Genomic DNA, 25,575 nt, shown 5'->3' with positions numbered 1-25,575 from the left:
GTTTGCTACACGTGAATTTTATTACTCTTGGCGTCAGAGTGTAGAGATCAGCTGCTTTTTGGGATAGTTTGTACAATGCAAAGCCTTATTTGCCTCAAGAGCAGCACCATGACAGACGACGCCTGCAGTCTTATCCTGATCAGCAGAAGTGGATTTCTCGCTCATTCTTTCTTGAGTGACATCGTGGATTGAAATAATTAGTTTTTGTATAGTTGCTTAAGCCGCCATTTTATTCAGGCATGCCCGCTACCACGATTTCCTATGCTCTGGCTACTTCACGGTGATTTTTCTTGTTGCTTTTCAGTGTCTGTCTGATTCCCTAAAGAAAAGAAGCAGCAACTACCCACATAACGTTCACTATCCAGTCAAGAGTGCATCGCCATAGACCGTGCTGTACCCGAACACAAACGATTTCATTGTGCTCCGTAAGCGGCGGCGACCGCACATATATTAGGGGCCTGGTTATTAATACACGGGTGCTGCAGAAACGAGTACTTGGAAGCGCAGAAAAAAGAAACCAGCAGAAAGGAAGAGGAAAAGGAGAGAACAAAGGCACAAAAAAAAAAAAAGACGACGGCGCCAAACGACCCGGGCCATCGCCAAAGCCGAATCGGACGCGCGTACCGTGCAATTTGCGGCTCTCCGTGCAGCCGCTCCGAGTTCCCGCAGCGGGCGGATAATGGCTTCCAATGTGCTCCTACTCACTCCTCATCCACGAATTGCTGCGGCGGCTCTCTGTTTGCCTTGTGCATCCCCTTCCCCCCCCCCCCATTCCCTCGCAAACGCCCCCCCCCCTCCCCCTTTCCTGCTGCTGTCAAGGGCCACTAGTCCCTCCATCTCTCTCTCCACCTCGCGCCTTCCAGTTTCGTTTTTCACATCGGCTCCTTTCTTCTCTTCACCTCTGGATAGAGCAAACAACGTTTAGCGATGGTGCCACGTTTACCGCCTGTTGCCGCCTGTCGTAGCCTTTATGGGCGTGGAGCGGCGCCGCAAATATCTGCGGACGCTCCTCTCGCGTTGGCGAGCGCAAGACTCGCAGACACCGCTCGGTGCGCCGCCTGTTTTGACTGTCGTGTGCGCGTACGCGTTTATTCCTGTGAGTCTTTATATGTGTGCGTGTGTGCGTGTGCGTGCGTGCGTGCGTGCGCGGGGGGGGGGGGGAGGAGGTGCATGTGTGTGTGTGCGTGAGTGCAAGCGTGTGTACTTGTCAAGTGTTTTAAGAGTACTTAATACGTCCAGGGAAGTAAACGTTCGCGCTCATGGCACTCTTAAAACACGCACACTGAAACATCATGATCACGCACACACTCCGATCGACAGAGCTAAATACGTGGTTCCTTCGTGCCTAAAGAGAGTTGACAACCTGAAGAGCGTAGTGAATTCGTTTATCGTAGTGACTGGCCATGCCTTCCCGGGCCGGGTGTATAGAATAGAGTGGGAAGGAAGGCTATATTTTGGTACTTGACGCCACTTAACTTCTGAACGTGCAGACATGATAATGAGATAATAAGCTGGTGTGACATGCCACATTGTCCACTGCAACTCCACTTAAGGCTGACGATATTCGTTTCCGCCAGGCAAGAAAAAAATTGCGAAGCGAACCTTAGAGAACAAAAAAAAAAAACGGTCGTAAAGGTCGCGGCTTCCGGAACGTCGCATTTTTTAGTACTATGCAGCTCAACCGACGAAGCATCCTTGAAGAAATAGTTACAATTTGTTGTTGGTGTTACCTTATGCAAAGTTTAAGAATGTAAGCGCTAGGAGGGAATTACTGAAGCAGCAAGCTACACAACTACGCAGCTGCACGTGACATTTGCGGTGTTCTGTGGGGCCCAAACTACATATAATAATTTGATAGCTACCTCCAAAACTTTACCCTTGTTTTCTTGGCGTCTGGAATGATCCGAACTTGCAAAAATAAATCACTGATCCCCGAATTGCGCAAACATGACGCGGAGAAAACTCTACAGAGCATCAAACAGCACCGGTGCAAGCATTTTGATGTCCTTAAAGACACTCACAACAGAACAATAAAGAAAATGAGTGATTAAGAAGGACAGGAACCTCCACCGAGTTTCTATACAACTTAAGCGGAGAACGCTTTCCAGCCAGCAAGAACAGTTACTTGTACAACACATTCTGACCATGGAACAGGCTATGCTCGAAAGAAGACCTTCGACAGAGGTCTGTCTGGTTGGGAAAAGCAATTTTAATTTAAGTTAGAAAAGAACGCCAACCAAAAACTGAAAAGAAAAACGCGTTTCAGAACCTACTCGGTTCCTTCATCAAGTGTGACTGCGGGCGAGTTGTAGCTTGCCCTTTTAAGCCCCCGCTTAGTCAGCCATAGGGACCTTGTCCTTAGACCGTGAATGTAGCAGGAGGGAAGGATTCCTAGGTTCAGTCATAGGTCGGCGTTCTTTTATAAATTAAAAAAAAAGGCTATTTTCGGTCTGGCTAATAACGAAGTCCCAAATCAAACCAAATCGCATGTCTAACCGACAAGGCCGAAGCGAAAGAACAACAAAAGTGAAATTATAGAGAAAAATGTTGCGAAGAAGGAAGGATATTCAAATGGACGGCGTAGACAGGCTACACGCAGAGCGTGGCTGTAGAACTGCCATAGTCTGCAGCAGCTGATGAAACAAATTAGGTTTTTAGGTTTACTGGGGCTTAACGTCCCAAAGCGACTCCGGCTATGAGGGACGCCGTGGTGAAGGGCTCCGGATATTTCGACCACCTGGGGTTCTTTAACGTGCACTGGCATCGCACAGTAAACGGGCCTCTAGAATTTCGCCTTCATCGAAGTTCAGCCGCCGCAGCCGGGATCGAACCCACGTCTTCGGGTCAGCAGCCGAGCGCCGTAACCACTGAGCCACCGCGGCGGGGGAAACAAATTAGCGCCGATTTCTGTCTGTGTACAGTGTTTGTCGTGTGAATAGGCCCGCAAGTATTGTATTGGCGCCCATGGATCCAACTTCGCATCAATGTCTGTGCATGATAGGAAATCTTTAAAAACAGTTTTCGATTAACATTGCAGAGTACTGCAAGCGCGATCGAGGCCATCGACATTCCCTGCAGATGGCCATTTGGGGCCACCACAGGCGGCGACGTTTGCATTGGACCTACCCTTGGACCCAAACAAGTGCACGTCTCCTGGCCATTGCAAAGTGAGCTATGAAGCTAGCTGTCTCAAAGCTACCTAGCAACTCTCGCCTCCGCATCCTCGAATATTACCATGCTTTTTGGGTGACTGAAGAGGTCTCTACGGAATGGAAGCTGGCGAAAATTGTGCCCGTTTTGAAACCTGGAAAGCAGCCAACAAACTACACATCTTTCCGGCCTATCGCCCGACTGAGTAGCGTAGGTAAGCTTATGGAGAAAATGATCTACAAGCCCATCACATGGTCAGCGCCCACGTTTCTTTACTTGAAGAGGACGGTGATGCTGGGCGGATCCTGAAAGCTGTCTTTCTTAACAACAAGGATGCTTTTGACTCTGTTTTTCGTCATGCCATACTCGCAGCCTTGGCCAGTGTTGGTCTCGGAGCGAAATTATACAAATGGATTGAAAACTACTAAAACAGCAGCAAGTTTTTATGAGTAGAACAAAGGAACTAAGGTTGTTTCACGCAGCAGAGAAGGGTGTACCTCAGGAGGCCGTACTCAGCCCTCTCCTGTACAACAGCACCCTGACACATATAGGAAACCGACCCCGAGGAGTACACATTACGATTTATGCCGCTGACATCTGCATCAGGAGCTCGATAAATTTGCTCCACGTCACTCAGCAACGTTTCCAGAGAGCGTTATTGAACATCTCCATGTATCTGGCACCCCGAGGTCCGCAATTCTTGCCAGAAAAAAGTGTTGTCATGGCTTCCACAAGAAAAAAAAAAATGACCAGGTACGCGCTTCTCTTAGGTGGGCGGGCATTACCTTATGTACGATACTAACAATTCCTTGCCATTGTCATAGGCAGGAATCTCTCTTGGACTTGCCAGATTAAAATGCTTCGTGAGAGGCTTGCCGCAGCATCCCAAATTCAAGATTCATGGCGGGAACATGATGGCGCTGCAAATGCCGCTTCATGGCTCTTTTTCAAAAAGCGTATGTTGAAAGAATATTCCGTTACTTCTTGCCAGTTCTTCACAGACTAACTCCAACAAGTAAAAGGTCACTAGAGGCCGCGCGGAATAACAGCCTGCGAATTTCTCCTGGTCTCCCAAAGCATTCATTAGCTTCGAGAATAACGTTTCACTAGAATCCGTATACTCATACAAGTACCTAGGTGTCACCTTGTGCCAGGATCTCTCCTGGCGCTCTCATGTAACGAACATCGTCGCATCAGCTAACCGGTCATTGGGTTTTTTGAAACGTAATCTACGGTACGCCCCTCAAAGTATTAAACTTCTCGCCTACCAATAACTCATTCGACCAAAACTAGAATACGCATCTGCTATCTGGAGCCCGCAACAAGCATATCTCATCAGTTCACTAGAATCTATCCAAAATCGCGCCACGAGGTTCATTCATTCTGCCTATTCATACGACATCAATGTATCGTCACTTAAACGACAATCAGGTTTATCAACTCTTGCCCATCGTCGTCGCATTGCTTCTCTTAGTCTGTTCCATAAGTTTTTTTGCAGTTCCCTCGGACAACCACCCTACATCACACCGCCAGCTCGCATATCTCATCGCACCGGCCATCCACTGCAAGTTTCATGCCAACGCGCCCGCACCGTCACCTTTTACGCATCCTTTTTTCTTCGCACTGCTAAAGACTGGAATGGCCTTCCCCACGACGTTGATGCCATCACCTGGCAATCAAGTTTTGTTAACAATTTAAGTATGCACTGCATAAATAACATGTAAGCAATCATATTCAATCTATGTTTGTACTCCCGTCCCCTTATGTAATACCCCCAAAGTGGGGTCTTTAAGGTAATAAAGTGAAGTGAAGTGAAGTGAAATTGTAGCGAAAGCACGATGCCTTCCGCTCGACGTCATCGCCTCTCAGGAAATTATGCGAACACATCTCCGGCATATGCTCCTAGGAAAAAAAAACACTTCCTGCACCGGGTTCACATAACCCAGAGTAACTCTGGCTTCGGCCAAGCTCTGCAACTGCTCATCCTCCCTAGTATTACTCAGCCATAGAAATTCCTGCCTCCAACCTTTCCACTCTTGACACTCTCGCCTCAAGATAAATCAGAACATGCCAGGTGCAAATACGAAGAGACACATGCCACAAGCTGCGCTACAGCAAGCTGCTCTGGCTTTCTTCGCTGAGAAATACTCTGCGCACAACCACATTTTCAGAGATGGTTCAACTTCACAGGAGTCTTCCTCTTGTGGTCTTTATGTGCCCTCGACAGGCCACACGTTTTCCCATCACCTGCAGCGGAAGACATCATCCAAGGCAGCAGAGCTTCACGGGATTAAAGAAGCTGTCTCCTATATCTCGCGCCTAAGCCTTGGTTGTCTTCGCAGACTCCAAATCAGTGCTACGATCTCTGTCCAACCTACTGAAGAAAAATTATCGCCAGCTTGTTTCTTTTGACACCAGCTACCTACATCACCAATCTACTTCCCCAGACCACTCTATCACATTTCAGTGGATTCCAGCTCACTGTGGAATCACAGCCAACGAAAAAGCAGCTGAAGCAGCCCGCAAAGGTCATCAACACCGGAATTACAAGCTGATTTACTTCACGAGGTCTGAGGCATCCAAAGTAACTAAAAAAAGCGCTTGCGAAGAAAAAAAAAACGATTGTGGAGCTTGCGGAGACATCATCGACCCACCCTTCAGAACAAGACTGTCACCCAGACTTCCTCGACGTCTGGACGCTCTTTATCATCGGGTTCGTGTAAACACTGCATTTACGAACGCCTTGCAGTTCCGTTTAAGTCAAGCGAACAGTCCTTATTTGGACAACTGCGGCTAAGCAGAAACAATGGAGCACATTTTGTTAGAATGTCCAATGTATGCTGAGGAGCGTGCACATTATGCACACCTTATGGAATTATTCACTGAAGTGCCTCTAACACTCGACTGTGTATAAGGTCCCTTAGCCTGTCATAGGCAGCACAGACGCGCTCTGAACTTTATATTGATTATTTAGATCACATTGTTCTTCTGGACAAACTCCAATCCCTCCGTTCAGCACTCTCACTGCGCATTCCCTATGCCCAGAACTTTGTCATCGCATTTCCTATATCTCTCTCACTCCAGCTTTCTCTCCCCGAATCCCTTCCCCACGTAGAGTAGCTGGTCAGCGAATTTAAACGCCGGCTAAATTTCATGTTTCTTTCAATTAAAGAGCTTCTCTCTCTCTCTCTCAAAAGAGAAATACACACCACTGCCGCTTAAGCTAGCATCTTCATATTTACTGAGCGCAATGCCAAGATGGTAGCGAGCAAATCTGTAGTATGGGTTTTTAATGCTTGCGAATAAAAAAAAGAAGGCGACGATTAGCATATATTTGTGTCGCGTTACCCCTGCTTTCATGGGTGAAGAAAAATCTTTTGTAGGCAGAGAAAAAGAGACAACAAAGAAGCTATAATCGGTGTCATATTATTCAGGAGGACATTGGAAAGTAGCCGCAGGCACTAATCCATTGGGCAGTTATGACATTATCTACTACCACTGCGTATCTTGCTCTGGCTGGCTATTGACGGATATCTGTCTATCTATGCGAGGATAAACCACTGGCAGAGCTGTGCTGTCTACAGCGGCTGCCGGGACGCGCGAACGCGCACACCGTTCCTGCCGTGTGCCAGGAACCGACACGCCTGTACGTGGAAAAGCGACCCCCGTCGGAAGAGGCGGACGCCAAGGTGGTAATGGTTCGCTTTGCTCCTTTGCACCGCCACTGCCGCCGGCACGACTGCTGCCTCCTGGCTGGGTCTCTCTCCCTTCCCTCTCGCGGCTGCCCGCCCGTTGAGAGTCTCCGGGAAACGGCCTCACGTACGCTGCCCGTCGGCCGCGTCAGTAACCAGAGTACCACAGCGTTGTTATAGGAGGGCGGAAGCAACGGCTGTGTTCGTGTTCGCTGAAGCGAACATTCATTTGTCACAAGCCCAAATGAGACGCTGAAGGCAGAAAAAGAAGCGTGGAGCGGATGGCAAAATGGGTGCGTAGTCCGATGGGTGATATTTGGTTTATAACGAGCGCCTGGGTTGTATATGACCGATTGGTAGGGGCTGTTTGTTCATTTGTACGCGTACGTGTTGCGTGCGTACATGCGATCGTTGTGAGTGGCACTGCTGTGCGCGTTTTAGCTGCCACAGACGTTGGATAACGGTATGTACGAGGAATGAGCGTCTATATCATATAACACTAGTTGTTTCACGGGCGATGAATACGATGAAGAAATTCTTGCGAGCTGCACGACACTTCTTGACGTCCTATAGCGCATCTCTGTCCTTGTCATGCGCACTGCAGATCGCCTCCTCCTCATCCGCCACATATGTCAGGGCCACCTCTCACACTCGCTTGCGCTAGCAAAACTTCACCACGCATCAGTTTATGCTCATGGCGTCCTTACGACAATGCAGCTACATCATCACTTCGCACCAACGAAGACGAAAAGCGTCGAAGTTCTTTTTTTGCAGCAAGAGCCGTTAATGAGAGCTCACCTTGAGTCGTCGTGTCACTGAAGCCCGTTGTGATTTTAGTCGTAGTCGTAGTTGTAGTAGTAGTAGTAGTTGTAGCAGTTGTAGTTGCAGTTATTCCTTGGCTTGGCGCCGTTCCGCTTGGGCTCGAAGGGAAACCATGACAAGGAAGAAGAACTGCAACTACAGCTACTACAACAAGGGGATCGGTGCCAAACCAAGAGAAAATGACAATAGAACGATGAAGACGAAAGAAGAAGAGTGAAGATGAAGAGAACAGATAAGAAAAAGAAAGAAGGTACTGGAGTTGTGCGGAAGGGGTCATGGACGAACGCTGTTATGGAGAGAGATATAGACATGATGACTGTCGCTGAATACCCTAAATAAGCTGTAGCTTTGTTTAGCCAGTTCTTTTATTTTCGTATTTGCGTTTATTAAATATTGCCTGTAATTTTATTTAGCAATTGTATCCATGTGAAAAATAAAAGAAATATTCACCTTTAAAGAATATGACCTCCACAAATACGCAAATTGCATTCTTAGGATATGGAAATGATTTTTTGACTCGGTCTGCTATTAAACAGATTATTTCAAATGGGGGCTCAGTCAGCTATATGCTGTTCGCTACGTGGTGCCACATGGGCGTAACTCGGCTTTTTTCACCGAGCTGCTGCGAGATACTTCAGATGGCAGAGATGCTTGTGCTGATTGAACTGAACTGGCCAGCTATACAACGTGAGGCAATCGGCAGTGGGTGCCGACTGCAGCAGATATTAAGGTGAAAGCCTTCATAGGCTCATGACTCACCGGAGTGTGCGTACGCAGTTGTCCCACCCTAGTTGTCAATCAAACTGATGACGTCATCAATAGGCGTAGTATGTCATAAACTGTCACAGATTAGCTGTCAGTTAATTAAAAACTCATGACGTCATTAACATGGCGTAGTATGTCGCAACACGAAATTAATTAAAATTATTGAGAATTGATTAAACGAATACAAAAGTAGTAAAAACTGGTGACGTCATAGACATTGCATATTGTGTCGTAACACGAAATTATTTAATTAAAGTACAGTAATAAAACAATTTAGAAAGTTAATGCAAATTGTTAACAAAAACTGATGACGTAATCAAATGCCGTAGTATTTCGTAACCGGAAATGTACAGCGCATGCGTGACGTCACATGATGTCATCACCACAATCTATATAAGGAGCGTCGACCGCCTCTCCAACTCCACCTGGCAGCTGCCGGCGCATGCGCGTGACATAATTTGCGGCTGGCATGCGCGTGACATATCGACATAATTTTTTTGCGCATCATCCTAGCATCATCCTCTATCGATCGCAACCATTAGTTTGATGCTACCTCTTCTGAGAACGCCACAACTGCTGCGGACACGTTTTGTGGACACATTTTGGTGACACGACCCCGCCGACAAAGCCTGGAAATGCTTTCTCATTATTAATAGGGGGCCTAGAATGCTGCCCTGTGGAACACCGGACCGTTCTCAGCTCAGATCTAAAATTATTAATTTGGAACTGCTGCTGGCGATCCCGCAAGTAGTTCTTCAGAAGGACCATGAATCTACCGCGAAATCCGTAAGATTCTAGTTTTTCAGTAAGAGTTCTGTATGTTAATGTGGTTGAATGCCTTTGAAAAGTCAATAAATAACGAAAGCATGTACTCTTCACGCTCAAAAGCTCCCAAAATTAATTCTTTCTGGACGAGTAGTGCAATTTCTTTCGAGGTTTTTTTGTGAATCCGAACTGATACGGTGTAACGACGTTATGTTTGTTTAAAAAGCTGTTCGTTCTCTCATTAACTGATTTTGTCACGCCCTTAGAAACAAAAAACAGGAAGAATTGATACTGGCCTGCAGTTAGACATGCAGCTTCGATCCCCCCTTTGGAAAATAACGGAAACTTTAGCAACATTTAATCTTTCAGGGAAAACACCTGTTATGAGTATTAAATTATAAAATGTGCTAAAATAGGACTTATTATGTGAAGGACATACTTCTCGGAGCTATCTGCAATCCGTACCCGGCGGCACTGGGGATCGAACCCTGCACCTCCCCGGGAAGAGATACAATTGAATGTAGATATGTCGTCGGTTCGAATCTCTGTCGCAGGCTAGCCTCCAACTTGACTAGCACATACAAGCTATATGCAACGAGAAATCGTATGACACCACCCGAAACGCCGGCCGTACGACAAACGGTTGCGTCCCAGTTTTGGTACGAATGTAGTCGGGAAAACTGGCGCCTCATCGAGGTCGGTCAGTGGCGAGTATACAGGGTGTTTCACCTAAGACTTTACTCAATTTTAAGAATGGGCTTACTGTACTGGGTAAGAAGAGCGATTTTTTAGGCATAGCATTGTCAGCGGTGTAGTGCATCAGAATACAGCTGAAATGGACTAACTAGCAGGCTGGTTAACCAATATTGAGTAGTTAACTTTTTAACTACTATTCTTAGGTTCATTAATTATTGAGAGGCGTGTAGCCCACCGTAAGCAATATCTATATTAGTTTTTATAATTTCGAAAATGTGGTTACCCTCGGTGCTGCGGCCCAACATATTTTGTCTATTTCGACGAGTTAGTGCACTGGAGAGGTTCTTTTGCTTGCAAGATTCTAGAAAGCGCATGTATTTTGGCAACATTTAGCGAGAATTTGTTGGGCCACAGCTCCGAAGGCAGCCGCGTTTCGAAATTATAACAACTGATATGGATATAAATTACTGTACGCTATAAGCCCCTCAATAATTAAGAAGCCTAACAGTAATAGTTAAAAAGTTAACTGTTCAATATTGTTTAATCAGCCTGCTAGTTAGCACGTCTTAACTGCATTCTGATTTGCTACACCACTGACAATACTATGGTGAAAAGCGCCCTTATTACTCAAAACACTTTTTTTTTTAAATTGTACGAAGACTTATGTGAAACACCCTTTATATATACCAGATATTTCAGAGAAGACTAAGTAATTTTTAAAAATCGAATTTTTGAGGTAAAAATATGGCTTAATTTTGTCGCTTAGTATTGCCAAGGTTGGCAGACACCAAAAAACCGGTGAATCATCTTAATTAGTAAGGTGTTGCATAATTTTCAATAATTAACTTTTGAGCTATTAGAGTTAAGCGCCTGGTTGCAATTAGAGATACGTAGCAGGTCGTTAGTCACTGCCATATCAGTTTTTAGATTATCGTATACACGATTAACCTCGGCGCTGTGCAGGGTTGCCAGATTGGGCTATTAATAGCCAAATTGGGCGACTTTTTGTCCGAGTTGGCGTCAGAAATTTCGTTTTGGCTATGTGGCTACTTTTGGGCTACATCTTTTTCAATGCGTGAAAAAAAAGTTAAAGTAGTTATAATGTGCTCTATTACAATTATACAGTGACAGAAATAAAAGGCATGCTGGAATCAAAATGCAGGCTATAGCAGGTTAAAGGAATTGAGCGCGTCTGCTACAAAATGACAATATGTAAACGTTGTGTTCGAGAAAACTTATGTGTTTCATGTGGTCAAGGACCATGGCCTTTCGATTTATTTTATAAAGAGTGGACACTACGTGAAAGTTGCCCCCCGGAAACACTTCACGGCCTATAGATTCCACTTAATCCGCGAACTAACGCCACCCGCGCGCGCGTGCCACCGAACATAGACTGTTGGCATCTCCACATGTGAGCGTTCTCCCATTGACGGTGCACCACAGGTGACCATGGTACCAGAATAGAGGGAAAACATTAAGAGAGCTTAAGTCTCCCTACGTGGTGCGAATGCGCAAGCATTAAATGCTACTGTTTCGCTTCTGTTGCCTGGTTTCGTGATCCTCACATGTTAACCGTTAGCCATAGACGTGGCCTAGGGGTTTGGGCGCCCGCGTCGGCTGCAGTAGGTGGCTGGTTGGAAACACACCGTCAGACATGTCCTTTTCTTGCATTTGTTATCCTGGCTCTGCGGACACATCCTGCTCAAGATACGCATGAGGCAAGTAATGCTTACACATTAATAAATTATTTTTCTGTTTCTTCCTATTCTCGTGGTGGACACAGCAAGCGCGCCACTCGCAGGAGCCTACGCTTTTTCTGCAGCCTCAAGCGGCACACGTGCAGCCCTCGAGATTCATTGCGAGCGACGCGAGAGCGCCGTGTCCGTTGCGTAATCTGCATGCACTCATGCGGAGCCATGCAGCCACCCTTCGGCGCGGCGCGGAACCCACTGTAACTAACGAAGGCGGAATGTAGCTTCAAGAAGGCGCATGCTAGATGCTTTTATTGAGGTGACACTCTCAGTCAGAACCTTTCTCTTAAAGCATATAAAATTGAAATGTGAGGCTGCGTAAGAATACAGTAAGGTATTTTCACTGTCCATGTGCCTAATCTGCGCGCGAACATTTAAAAGGTGAAATATTCCTAAACTAGAGCTGCGATTGCGTTATATAGCGCCGCCGTTCTTTTCCGCGTGCAGACTGGCTGTCGTCACCTGCCTCAGGTGATATGGCCTACTGCCGCACCTGAAAAGTGGAACTGCGTCCCCATCTTTAGGACCTGATTAGCGCACCTGGTTAGCCGCACTGGTTAGCGCACATGACGGATGCGAAACATAACAACGGAAAGAACACGCCGTGCGCACCCCCTCAGACATCATGTGCGGGAAAGAAATCTAATATGTAAATATTCCTGCCGAAAATTAATTCAATATGCTTAAGAAATGTCGTCACAAAAACAAATATTTTTGGCTACTTTTGGGCTACGCAAAAATTTCGCTTTTGGCTACGTTTGGGCTACTACGGAGGCCAATTTGGCTACCTGAGGTCGGAGCCATCTGGCAACCCTGGCGCTGTGGCACAACAAATTTTGGCTACATCGTGCCAGAATACATGCGCATTCGGAGAGCAAGCAAGCAAAGCAATCCCTCCAGTACAGTAACTAGTGCAAATAGCTACATTTTGTAGAGCCATAGCGCCGAGAGTAATCGCGTTTTCGAAATTCTAAAAACTGGCATAGCTATTACTAACGACTCGCTACAAATCTCTAATTGCAACCGGGCGCCCAACTGTAATAGGTAAAAGCTTAATTATTGAAATTTGTTAACTAGCTTACTATTAAAGATGATTCACCAGTTCTCTGATGTCCACCAACTCTGGAAATACTATGCCGCAAAAGCCATATTTTTACCTCAAAATCACTATTTTTGAAAATGACTTAAAGTATTCCCTGAATCACCTGATATAACAAACGACATTATCTGAAGTGGTGGCACTCAGCTTGGTGTTTGCGTTAGACGGCCGCTTGATGACGTCACCTGATTTTTCTTGCCATTGCTGGGATTTCCTGCACCTTCTGCAAGTACACACACACACACACACACACACACACACACACACACACACACACACACACACACACACACACACACACACACACACACACACACACACACACACACACACACACACACACACACACACACACACACACGCACGCACGCACGCACGCACGCACACGCACACGCCGGCTTTTATCGTATTGGGACCAGTACTACTTTCGCATTAAAAAAAAATAAATACGCTATCCAGCCTATAACTGTGTAGATTCTCATTCATTCGCCTTAAATTAGGGCGAAAAGTTTAGGGGCTTCGTACGAACCTTTTCGCCAGCACTACATCGTAACGTTTTGCTCGCAACGCCGAAACAAAGGCCGTTTAAGCTAAGCACAGTGGGAAAATTGGAGCGGGCACTTAAGCTCTGCTTTCAGGATGTGACGCGGTAGTGCTAATGAGTTAGCGCCCATATATGTGTAATCGGTCACTCTAAACTTTATACTCGTAGGTCCCTGGGAGTCCTCGAACTACCACTTCTGCAGACGCCGCAGCGGTTAAGGGATGCACCACTGCCCAGTGATGGCAGACGCTAACATCAGACCTAAGTCCCTCTTTCCGAGCAACCTCTTCCGATCAATCCTTAATTGAACTGCCACTGGCCACAATGGGCAGTTTTCTCACAATACGGTGGACAGGTTGTGATGGCGCCACAAAATCACGTGACTTAGGAGGCCAACCTAGGTTGCGTCTCCGGCGCCGCCCACATGGGCCGCCCTATGCCACCCTATTCAAGCGATTGCTAAGCATTGCTAGGCAAAGCCGGGTGTCGCCGTGTGTGCAACATGACCTTCGGGAGAGCCACCCACCGGATAGTGAGCAAACTGCCCACCGTGGCAGGTGGCAGTTAAATTTATTATTGGTCGCTCGGGAAGAGCAACCTGGGTCGCACAAGGCCCACCGCTGGCAGCAGCTGCCATCGCAGGGCAGTGGCGCATCATTTAACCACCGTGCCAGGAGTGGTATGATGACTCCCAGGGGTCTATGAATGTAGAATCACCAGTTCTGCTTATATGGGAATTAACCAATTACGCTATCGCGTCGTACCCTTAATGCGGAGATTATGTGTCCCCTCCATATTTTCTTTCGCTCACAAAGCCAGCAGCGCCAACGCCGACAACGCCGAAGCTGGATTTTCTGGGTAACGAGGCCTTTAACGTCCTCGCGTTAAAACATGCTGACGGCGGACTGAACACAGCAGTCAGAAAAGAGCTGAAGAGAGAAGTTAGCCGGTGCTCTGAAGCGTCGGGAGCTCTAGAAGTAGCCAATGCCGTCATCTGGCCGATTCCCACCCGATGAATTTTTCACATTTTTTCCCAGTTCAGCCACAATTACATTCACCTGTAGTATACATCATCTTCTAGTAACCCCTGCATCCCGGCTAAGTCTGGATGTGACAGATGACAGATGGCGCATGAAATTTGTGGCACGCCGCCGCCATCTACCGGAACAGTTGGTAGTCAGGTGAGCGCATTCCTGTGACCATAATCTACAATGAGTTTGCGTGGCTATCCTTCAGTGGCACGCTGAGACTTCGCCAAAGCAAGGGAAAGGCCCAAAAAAGCTTCAAATAAAGCCCAAGGGAGAGGGAGGGAGAGCTGCTTGTCGCGTCTCTTGATAGAAGCAGCTGTGAACGGCAGGTGGCAATACCGGAGTTATGGCGAACCATGCAGGAATTAAACTCAGCGGAGGCCTTCGCTATCCGACCTGCACGCCAAAAAATCGGAGGGGAGCCCTGACGTCCGGCTTAAAAAATGTGACGTAACAGCGTCACTTAAATTCTTTCCTTCATCCTTGTGGCGAACTTATATACGGGACGTTCAGTGTATAGCCACGGCCGCTAGATACAAAGCGCAAAGCGAGGTGCGGCCCGCCACGTCGCACAGAAACGGTGTCTTGGGCCTAGTTCTCCGTGCGCCCGCCGCGGCGCCACTGCTCGGGGACTTCTACTCGCAGGGAAACGCCGCGCCAGCTGCGTCGGTACGCCCGTTGCTCACTCCTTGAGGCGTAAACAGTGCGCTTTCTAGTTGCTCATTAAAGACTGCATATTTAAGTAGTCATTGAAAACGCCGATTATGTCACAATCACCGCGGCAGGTAGGAAGTCTATACGATGCACGACCGGGCGAGCGGCTGTACCTCAGGATGTTGCATTAATGCGCCTGAAGCTTTCGATCTACTTTTAAGGCGTAAGCCTTTTATGGCTCATGACTCGCCAGCGTGTCCGTCCGTCCATGCGTCCGCGGCAGCTGCCATTAATGGTTACTTGAAAAGTCAGTAATGATAGTTAATGGTGTAGTAGTAGATGCACGAACAGTAATGATGATTAGTTAATGATACCCACTAAACGCGCACACTGCGCATGCGCAGTGCCCCATGCGCAATCCTCAGGTGGTTTAACAACGGCGCATGTGCACTGACGTCAAAAGTTTGCACAATGGTCGTATCAGCCAGAGCTCTCTCAGGTGGTCTCTGAACGTTGATCGAGGAAGGATGCAGGCCGCGCGCGCTCCAATGTCGCCCGCTACGAAACGTGCTCGCGATGCCGTACGGAAGCGTTCAAGAGTCGCCAAACGATCTTCAACAGTCGCCAAGCAGAGGGCACCGACAGAGGGGGTTAAAGGCTTTCGCCTCTTCGCACTTTAGATCGTCAAAGTGCTCCCTGATTTTTATTCACTTCTCGCTACCCCATGTAGACACACGCACAGCTGGTCACACGCAGTACATTTCCGCTTCGTGTCACGTCGAATTTTGGGTCTTAATAATAATAACAATAATAATACTTTATTGCGCCAGATATTAAAAAAAATGTACAGAAACCCGGCCTGCCAAAGCCTCATAGGGCTTGAGTGGCAGAGCCCGAGCCCTTATATACACAAGTTATTGCAATTCATAAAAAAGAAAAAAAACGATAATTATAGCTGAAGTTGTGGAACTTCATAAGCCCACCTGCAGCCGAGAAAACAACAAAGTACTTGACACTTTTATTGCATGGTCATACAAGAAAGGAAGGAACCATTCACAGACGAACAACCTTCCTTGATCTTACTTTTTGTTGTCATTCTCTGTAAAATGCAAGGAACATGCCAGAGACCTGTCGCTTGGCGCCCACTTTGTTCCTTTCCCTGACAGTCCTTGGCGAGCGATATTTTCAGCCACGCTTCTCGACGCTGTAGTTCGGAGGGAAACTCATAATATCTCACAGTTGGCTGTTTTCTAGAGTTTGTGACGGACAGTGGCACACAGCAGATGCGCGGCATCGTGCCCCGTGCACGTCCCTGACCTCCACACACGCATGCACGAAAAGCTCAGAGTGCACGGCAGACACGAGGCAAACATTCATTCACGCGCATACGAAAAGTCCAAATCCAGCACCGCAGACGCGAGGCAAACGTGCTCACTGACGCGCACAGCAGAAAATACAAAGAAAGCACTGCAGACATGAGGAACGTGAGTAGTAGTAGTAGTGGTTTTTATTTTGCATTGAATATGGAAGGCAAACGCGCTCGAACACGACGAAGCAAGGAGCGCATCGGGAGTCCACTCCCTGGACCTGTCCCCGAACAGTGGCGCCCCCACCGAAAACAGCGGCCGCGACTGTAAACTCCGCCAGGACATGCTCACCCATTGTCAGCGGCGCGACGTGGCTGGCCGCTTTGCATCAAGCATCAAGCGGCCGTGGTATAGCCCGTCTTACAAAATCTATGTTTGAAGGCGGCGTTACAACTTGTTCCTTATTTCGCTAGTCTAGTTCTGGTACTACACGGGGGCTTTTTCTTGCTGTAGCAATCGCTTTGGCTAATGTCGCCGCTTCGACGCGCCTACGATTTTGATTCAACGCTGTGGTCAGCTGCGCGGCCCCGTCATGCGCAGTAACTGGCGTAGCACATCCTAGAGAGGCTGTCGTTGACGCATGCGCTGCTCCGGAGGCAGCTCAGCCCACATAGGCAACTTGGGTGATTGAAAGTGAAAGTAGTGAAGAGCTCCGGAAATTTCGGCCACCTGACGTTAAAGCACCCCAGGTGGTGGAAACATCCGGAGCCCTTCACTGCGGCGTCGCTCATAGCCTGAGTCGCTTTGGGACGTTAAACCCCAATAAACCATAAACCATGAAAGTGAAAGTTTTGTCAAACTGCGTTTAGGTTCAACTCAGTGTTCTCCCTCCGCTCCACCAGCGGCATGCCGACAACGGGGGCTAAAAGCGTTTCATGGTTATACGCCGTCGCTGCCGGCTCTTTTCGCTGCCAATGACAAGCGCTCGACTATAACCAACCGCTGCCTTCTTCTGCAGGTGAGGACATTGACGCACTGATGCTATTGACCTGTCACTGCTGCTGTATTAGTTAACATGCTGACAGCTTATCGTAATGACTGTGGCAAATGTCGAAAAGTATTACACACTGACAATTTTATAAATCGTACTGAGTACATAGTAGGCTTTCACTACGGAAAAAAACTGCGCTGGAGTTAGGGAAAGCGATATGCCTCGCAAGGAAGCGGGAAACATTCCGGTGCAAAGAATGTGAACGTAATGCACACAGTGCAGCAGACGACAAGACCCTGGCACCTGCAATGCCACTTCCAGAAATATTGGCAAATGCAGAGCTTACCGCCGCTCAAGGAGACTACCATAAGTTGCCAGTGGAAGCGCACACTGCAGCCCCATCAAAGTGCGCCGACTGATGAGAATATATCTTTAAAGAGGAAAACGAACAATTTAGAGTAGGATAGTTAGCGGCCCAAGACGGAAGTTCATGGTTTACCCGCAAGGCCAGGGGAGCAGCTTTTGCCATTAATTTACAATGCGGCCCAACAGTTGACATTTGATTTCCTCAGAACTGAGTTTGAGACTATTTGCCACCTTCGTGCTAGAAGGGACGGCATCTCTCCTGTTAAGATCAGGTTCTCTTGCTTGGCTGTCATAGAGTTTCTTACTATTACCTAGAGGGAAAGCTGGCGGCGCTGCCCTTCAGCCACCGTGGACGCCCAAAGCATCATGGGGCGGTGAGCTACTTGTTGCGGAACAGTCGTAGTTTTTCGGGAACACAGAGTGGTACTACTCAGACGTTTCATTTCAAAAACGTTATTCGTGTGTGCGCAGACGACTTTCGCGCGACCGCAGTGTGCAAAAACCATAGTAGTGAAAACGCGACGACACACGACGCCAATAAAAGGTTTTACTCTTCCGAAATGCCATTAAAAAACCTCTTAAAGTATCTAAACAACAACATTTTTTTTGAAAACATATTTACTTTTAAAAGTGTGCCTGTTAATTACGAAATATTAGTTCTTATAGTGTTCATTGCTTGGCCAATAGGAGAGCGAGTCGTCTCTTATTTTGGGCAAATTTTGCACTTAAATGCTTTTCTGCTCGTTTGTTGCAATCACTAGACAAGATTTTCAATGTCAGGACGTTTGTAGTTATCAAACAGCTTTATTTCTTGATTATTTTTTGGCCAAAAGTTGCAGTTCCGCAACAAGTAGCTCACCGCCCCATGATGCTTTGAGCGCCCATGGTGGCTGAGGTGGTCACGTGGGGTCTCCATGCAAACTCCCATAGACGGCTTGCCAGCTTTCCCTCTAGGTAATAGTAAGAAACTCTATGTTGGCTGTCATAGAAACGGGGTTGCACGCCAACGTGACATTCAAAATCTTACAGAAAAGGTATCTTTACAGTATCTTTACATGCTTAACAGGAAAAAGAAATTGTTTTTTTTTTTGAGGAAAGAAAATGGCGCAGAAATTGTCTCACATCTAGGTGGACCCCAGAACCGCGCCGTAAGGAAGGGAGTAAGGTGGGAGTGAAGGAAGAGAGAAAGTGATGCCGTAGTGGTAGGATCCGGAAGATCTTTGGACTAGCCCGACAAAAGAGAAAGGAGAAAATTAACAAGTTCGAGCGAATAAAGGATGCCAAGATCTATACGCCAGAAAATCGGAAGATGCATCTCTTGTTCTTATAAGCAGCTGTTCAGATTTTGATTCAATTGCCTAAACATGGTCACTTCTTTTTTCTGTGTTTTGTTGCGAAATACTTCTGTAAGCTATCTTAACTGTAACATAAGATCATTTAGCGCCCTCCGTGTGAACATCCGGAGTATTCCGAAACGCTGGGACGAATTTGTTTCTATTTTAGGTAACACTGAAAACGTGACTGATGCATTTGTACTAACCAAAAGTATACTGACCGAAAAAAACTTTGCAGCAGAATACATTACTAATCTTGCTATGCGTTTACAGGTCAGTCTGGCACAGGAGAAGGTATTTTTGTATTTCTTCGCGAAACTGTGGCAGTTTCCTCATTTGACATCGAATTGTCTACCACTAAATATGTTGGACTTCAGCTTCTTTTGCAAGACGCGGATTTAGCCATCGCTCCAATTTATAAGCATTCCTCAGGAAATTCAGACGTATTTTTAGTCGAACTAGATAGTGCCCTATCCTTTTTGTTGCCCAATAGTTCTGTCTGTCTCAAGGGGGACTATAATCTTGACACCAGGTCGATATCTCGCTTTATGACATGTAAGTATCTTAACACCCTAGTGAAATGGGGAGATAAACCTATCATAAAGTAATCTATACAGGGAGAATATATTGCGACAAGTTAGTTTCCTCTTGTATAGATCTCATAAATATCAGAGTTCCAAATTCTCAGATTACATACTCTGCTATCAAACAGAAGCTATCGAGTAATTATTTCAGTGGTTGTCATAATTTCCCTATCACTTGTGCCTTGCCATGGAATCACCACTCTTTAGTTGTACTAGATGTAGCCAAGATTATGTAGCTTTGATTGCACTGCTTGCTCTTCTTTGCAATGTCACTTACCCAAACATATGCCGCGGTTTTATAGAAACCAAAAACACCCTAAATGATGCAGCTTAGAAGAAAATAATAGTAAAAAATCGTAACAATAAATTTCTCCTGCTTACACCTGACGTTCTAAAGTGCATAAATTAAAGGGATACGCTTTGGACGTACTATAGATGATGCCCTAATAACAACTCACTAAACTCTCCATAAAAAGCATTAAGGAAGAAAGTTATAGACATATGATGCGTAGTACAAGTCTTCCTGTTTTAATAAACCCTTTTCTGATAACAAGCGCCACTCGAAAACAACATGGTGGTCTGCCATTAATGGCTCTTTGGCTGTAATTCAAAACAGTTCTCTTTTGAAATAAAACACCGAATATGTTGTGGATACTTCTGTTTATCAAAATAAATAGTTTAGCGCAGACACTCAGGACGGACATAAAAACACATTTATGCTCCTGTTCAAGATTTACGTATCTTTTGCGCCAGTGCCTATCCCGTTCACTGAACTGTTGTAAAACTCTTGAAACAGCCCCTAATAATGTTGCATACGCTGTAATTCGCCCACGACCGCTTGTGTCTTGCATTGAATTTCGTGAACTATCAGCTCAAAAAATGAACAGGGCATGATAGCATTTCTATGTACGAACTACAACGGAACTCCAACATACTTCAACTAGCTGGGACTCTTGCAGATGATCCGTGTCTATATTGCTGCCTGGTTTGTTTCTATTAAATTAAAAATTGCAATGGGCAGACCATTACATAAAGGAGGCTGACTTTGCGACATTGAAAACTACAGGCCCATTTCAATCTTGCCTATTATTATTAAAATCCTGTACAAACACCTTCTTGCTATAACCAGTTTTCTTGAAAAACATGAAATATTATCTGAAGATCAATACGGTTTCGATGCCGGTAGAAACATAGTCACATTTCCGTAATTTTTTATTTATTGTATCCTTCCTTTGAGAACAGTAAGTTTCATGCGCTGTTATCCTACATGTGAACAAATTTCATACACAAGGAAAGCTGTCAAGTTCGTATTTGAAAAATCTATAACAGAAGACAAGCCGTCAACGTTAATGCATTAAGACAACACCAAAACTCTAGAAACCCGGTAGAACAATAAAACGACTGGCGTTTCTCTACAACAGCTTGACAGGAAAAAAAAAAGTTTCAACTTCCACACTGCATTAAACGTCCTCCAGTAAGAACAACTCGTAACGTTCACTAACACTCAGTTCCTCCAATCTCCGCTAAAACAAATACTTTAAAATGCAGTTTTTCCAAGAACTGTCCATTTCCTTTCATTTGCCTGGAAGACTACCCTTGCCGCCAAACGCGAAAACTTTCCACCGATTCTCGTCAGCCAGACATCGTCCAGCCGCTTTGACATTCGCGCCATTGAACCATGGAAGCATGTCGCCACTTCGCAACGACAAGGAAAACGGATCGCCGCCATCAACCAATGCGCAGTGTATAAGTAGCCGACCAATACATGCGCTCCTCAGTGGGCATGGGACAGCAGCGATGATGCTGCTAAAGCCGTTCTGCTTTCTTACGTAGGTTAGTTACCCCTTTTCACTTTATTCTAAGCGTATATTGTAATCGCTGTGCACTGCTCGTCCCATGCCCACACACTTCCGGATGCATCGTTGCCAATTGTATTCATGTTGCGAAAATGCTTTCGTCATCCGGTGATGCAGAAGTGAACCTTGGCCCTAATAGGCAAGACTTGTCGAATTGCGAAGATATTAGCTGCCATAAATGGTCTTAAAATGAATATGGAATCGCGCCTTGCTGATGTGATGGCAAGTTTAAGCGAGGTAAACGCTAGCCAAAATGAGCTTGAGGCCGGTCAAAAAAAGGTTGAGATTGGGCAAAAAGATCTTGAGACGGGACAGAAGCAGTTTGAGGCCGGTCAGAAGCATCTCTAAGATGCGGTGTCGGACGCATTAGGCCGACTGGCAACTCTCAAAGCAAAGGCAAGCAGTTGTGCAGCTTTTCAGAAGAGCACAGAGCCTAGCGCTTTGTATCTAATGCTGCTCATGATTCAATTCAATTTCGATTCAGTTCTGTATTTCTTCCAGAAATAATTCATCTTGGAAAGGGTCACGGGAAAAAAGCTGTCTCGACAGCTTGGCTCGGCCAATGACCCCTTGTACAAGGAAGTCATGGTTTACATGAGTAGGTATTACTCATATTAATAGACATCGAGAATGCGAAGAACAGTAAATTATAGTGAAGCACAAGTTCACAGGAATTATTAAACGAACAACATATGACTCAAAATGAGTCTACAATACCAGTATTAATATTTGTAGACACGTCACAATACCAGTACCAACAAAGCAAGTAAGTAAACAGAACAACATCAAGAAAAAATAGAATACATACCTGTTCAAGAAAAACAACACTAGAAAAAGAAAAGGCAAACACACCTAGCTACTGATTGCATGCCTAGAAAATACATTCTCAGTTCTTTAACGCCATAACTGGCCACACATTTATGCTCATTTAGAATAAATGGGAGGCTATGGTGTAACGACTGAACTTTATAATTGTTTCGAAATATAGGGAGGAGGCAAACATCATCACTGCGTATTGATCGTGTATCAGGTCTTATTCTTAGAGATGCTAGATTCAATAAAAAATCTTGAAAAATAAAGCGGGAAATTAAAAAATAGCGGAGAAGGCGATTCGGATACATGTGCTCAGCTCTAATTATGTTGTAGCTTATAAAAGCACTTCGCGTGGGAGACAGGCAATCGAGGTTAGCGATATGCCGCACGATCTTCTTTTGAGGTATAAGTATATTTCCAATGTTCCCCTTTGTCGTTGTAGTCCAGGCCGCAGTAATTATTGTGGGAAGCAAACAGTGCATGATAAATTGGAATTTTGGCCTGTGTTGAAAGCAAATGTGGGCAACGAGATGAGACCCCCCGTCACTGCGGCTAATTTTCTACAAACATCTTTCATGTGTTTATCCGAACTTAATTTTACCGTAACACCGAGAATTTTATGTTCAGTCACTATTTGAACTAGGTTTTGATGTCTGATAGTATGGCATGTTTTGACTATCTCATTTTTGGCTCTAAATATGAGTACTTTCGTCTTGGGATTTATACTAATGCAATGCAAATTTGAGTAGAGATATAATTTGTAAAGTGTTTGATTATATTTCATAATTAAGCCATCTGCATTAAGACCTTAAATAAATATGCTTTTGTCGTCTGTATATATGACAAATTTTACGGTTGAATAAATTCTTGCAATATCATTCACATATATATATTAAAAAGCAAAGACCCTAACACACTGCCGTGTAGTGCACCGTTTTTGCACTGGTAAAAAGAGGATTGCTGACTATCAACATATAGTGTTTGCTTCCTGTTGTCTAAATAGAACTTTATTAGAGCCAGGGGTGTTCCACGGATTCCATCAAGTGAGAGCTTGTAAGACAAAATATTATGGTTGAGACAGTCAAACGCCTTACTAAAACTGATAAACAGGCCTAGGGCAAAAAGCCTGTTTTTAATATTTTGTAGAGTGATCTCCTTAAGGCTTAGCAGAGTGATCTCTGTTGATCTGCTTTTCCGGAAGCCGAAATGGGGGCCACATGTAACGTTCCTACAGTGGAAAAATTTAAAACCTCCGCGAGAAGATAACCTTTTCTAATCCATCGGGAAAAAAATTAGGGGGGTGCCTTGACGATCTCAAGTGCGCGAGGCGAAAGCCTTTTCGCGCCGATTTGACTGCCTCTGCTGCTGATTGCACACTGTTTGCGAATGAAATACTGCGCTTCTGTTGCCAATTCTTCTACTGACTTTACTGGCTGAATCATTCTACTGATTCATTTGGCCGAATCTGTTGAGACACTTCAGCCACTTCCTTTCCTTGTCTTTCGATTTCTTGTTGTTTGGAGAATCGGTAGGTGAGCGAGCCACCCAACTGGCGTCCCGTGATTTCCGTTGACGCTCTGCAACGCGAGCGCGCTTGGTTGTTGGCGAAAGGGGAGAACACTTGGGCGGCATCCGTCTGGCGCGACTCCAAGGAGACGTCCGGCTCGGTCGGCTGAAATGTCAGCGCCGCATGACGGTGGCGCCACCAAGGCACCCAGCGTTAACCAAGCAGATGCGCAGTAGGGAGCTGGGCAGGCGCCGCCAACCACGTGGTGATTTCTAGGAAACGTCCAGGAACGTCTTGGAATGACTAATTACTATAATAATTAATGGTTACGACATAACATGCCAAGATGAATTCACTGATTTTTGGTTACGGCGTATGGCACCATTGATGACGTCATCAGGATGATTAACAGCTATAGTGTGACAGTTTTCGCGGACGGACGATGAGCCATAAAGGCTCTCGCCTTAAAAAACAGGAGTGACAGAGACTGGCCCATAAGTGCTTGTGTCATTGCTGTCATCGCCTTTAAATACGACCGTCACCCTACTTTTTTCATTTCAGTAGGATACACGCTTCTTTCTAGAATCAAATTAAAAATGAGAAAGATGAAAGTTATCTTCTTCAGGTGCACCTGGACAAATTTGCAGATCGGTCTCAAAGAGAAATTCTTATATTTGCGGTGTAAATTATGCAGCTACTGAAACATGGGCGGAATCTGAGGAAAGGTCTATAGTGCCATTATCCTTTCTAATTTATTCTAACAATCTCTTGAATTCAGTTCCTTCCCCAATGGCCGCAGAGGGGCAAGGGGCTCCTTTGCACAAGTCTGGGAACAAACATCCACCGAAAAATCATCGGCCCATTTCACTTGTTAGCATCCCGTTCGAGATCATAGAACATGTAATTTACTCTCATCTTGCCAATTTTCTTGAGTCAGTTTTCTTTTTCAGTCATTGCCAACACGCGTTTCGTAAAACGTTTTCTTGTGAGACTCAGCTTCTATGTTTTGCACACGATCTGAATCATTCTTGACCGGGCTCCTATGGCAGACTGCATATTCCTGGATTTCTTAAAGCCTTTGATAAAGTTTCTTACTAATTACTTCTTTTCAAACTGAGCCACCTCAATCTCGACTCTATCGTTATTTCGTGACTGCGTTCTTTCCTGACTAATCGTTCTCAATTTGTGACTGCGAATAAAACTATCTCTCGTTGCTCTTGGTTCAGGCGTTCCCAGGGTTCGGTTCTAGGGCCATTACTTTTTCTCATTTATGTAAATGACTTACCTAATAATATTACCTCCTCCGTATGTCTTTTTGCGGACGATTACGTTATTTACCGTGAGATTAACAGTGAATCTGATGCTTCTCTTCTTGAATCTGATATTAACCAAGTTTCGGATTGCTGTAAATTACGGCATATGGAACTCAACGTCAGTAAGGTAAGCATATGCGTGTTTCACGATGTAACGCCGTAGCATCCACTTATGAACTAAATAACACCCCTTTGGAGACTGTGTCTTGGTACAAATAGTTAGGTGTGCCTATAACTTCTAATCTCTCCTGGAAACTGCATGTTGAATTCATCGCTAACAATGTGAACCACATGTTGGGTTATCTTCGTCGAAATTTCTACCTTTCTTCATGAAATTGCTTCTTCATAAAACACTCGTTCGACCTATATTGGAATATGCAGCATCTGTCCAGGACCCTGGCCTTGAATCACTAACATCTGTCAAAGAATGTGTTCAAAACCTAGCGTCGTGTTTTATACTTTCCAATTATCACTGTACCTCTAGTGTCACCGCTATGAAAAGTACCTTATCATTGCCACTGCTTTCACACCAGATATT

General features: G+C 45.5%; 1 protein-coding gene and 1 pseudogene across 1 annotated transcript in view; both read right to left on the bottom strand.

The window, feature by feature from the left end:
• Nucleotides 1-25,575, bottom strand: part of LOC149354891 (uncharacterized) — a 175,808-nt gene that overhangs the window by 138,195 nt on the left and 12,038 nt on the right. The window lies entirely within an intron of this gene.
• The window catches only part of LOC149354889 (uncharacterized), a 115,778-nt pseudogene continuing 97,878 nt past the window's right edge, over nt 7,676-25,575 (bottom strand).

This window comes from Amblyomma mixtum, chromosome 3, assembly GCF_055824585.1.
Source record: "Amblyomma mixtum isolate Tamu chromosome 3, ASM5582458v1, whole genome shotgun sequence".
NCBI classification, from domain to species: domain Eukaryota; kingdom Metazoa; phylum Arthropoda; class Arachnida; order Ixodida; family Ixodidae; genus Amblyomma; species Amblyomma mixtum.
This window is presented reverse-complemented; position numbering and strand designations above follow the sequence as displayed.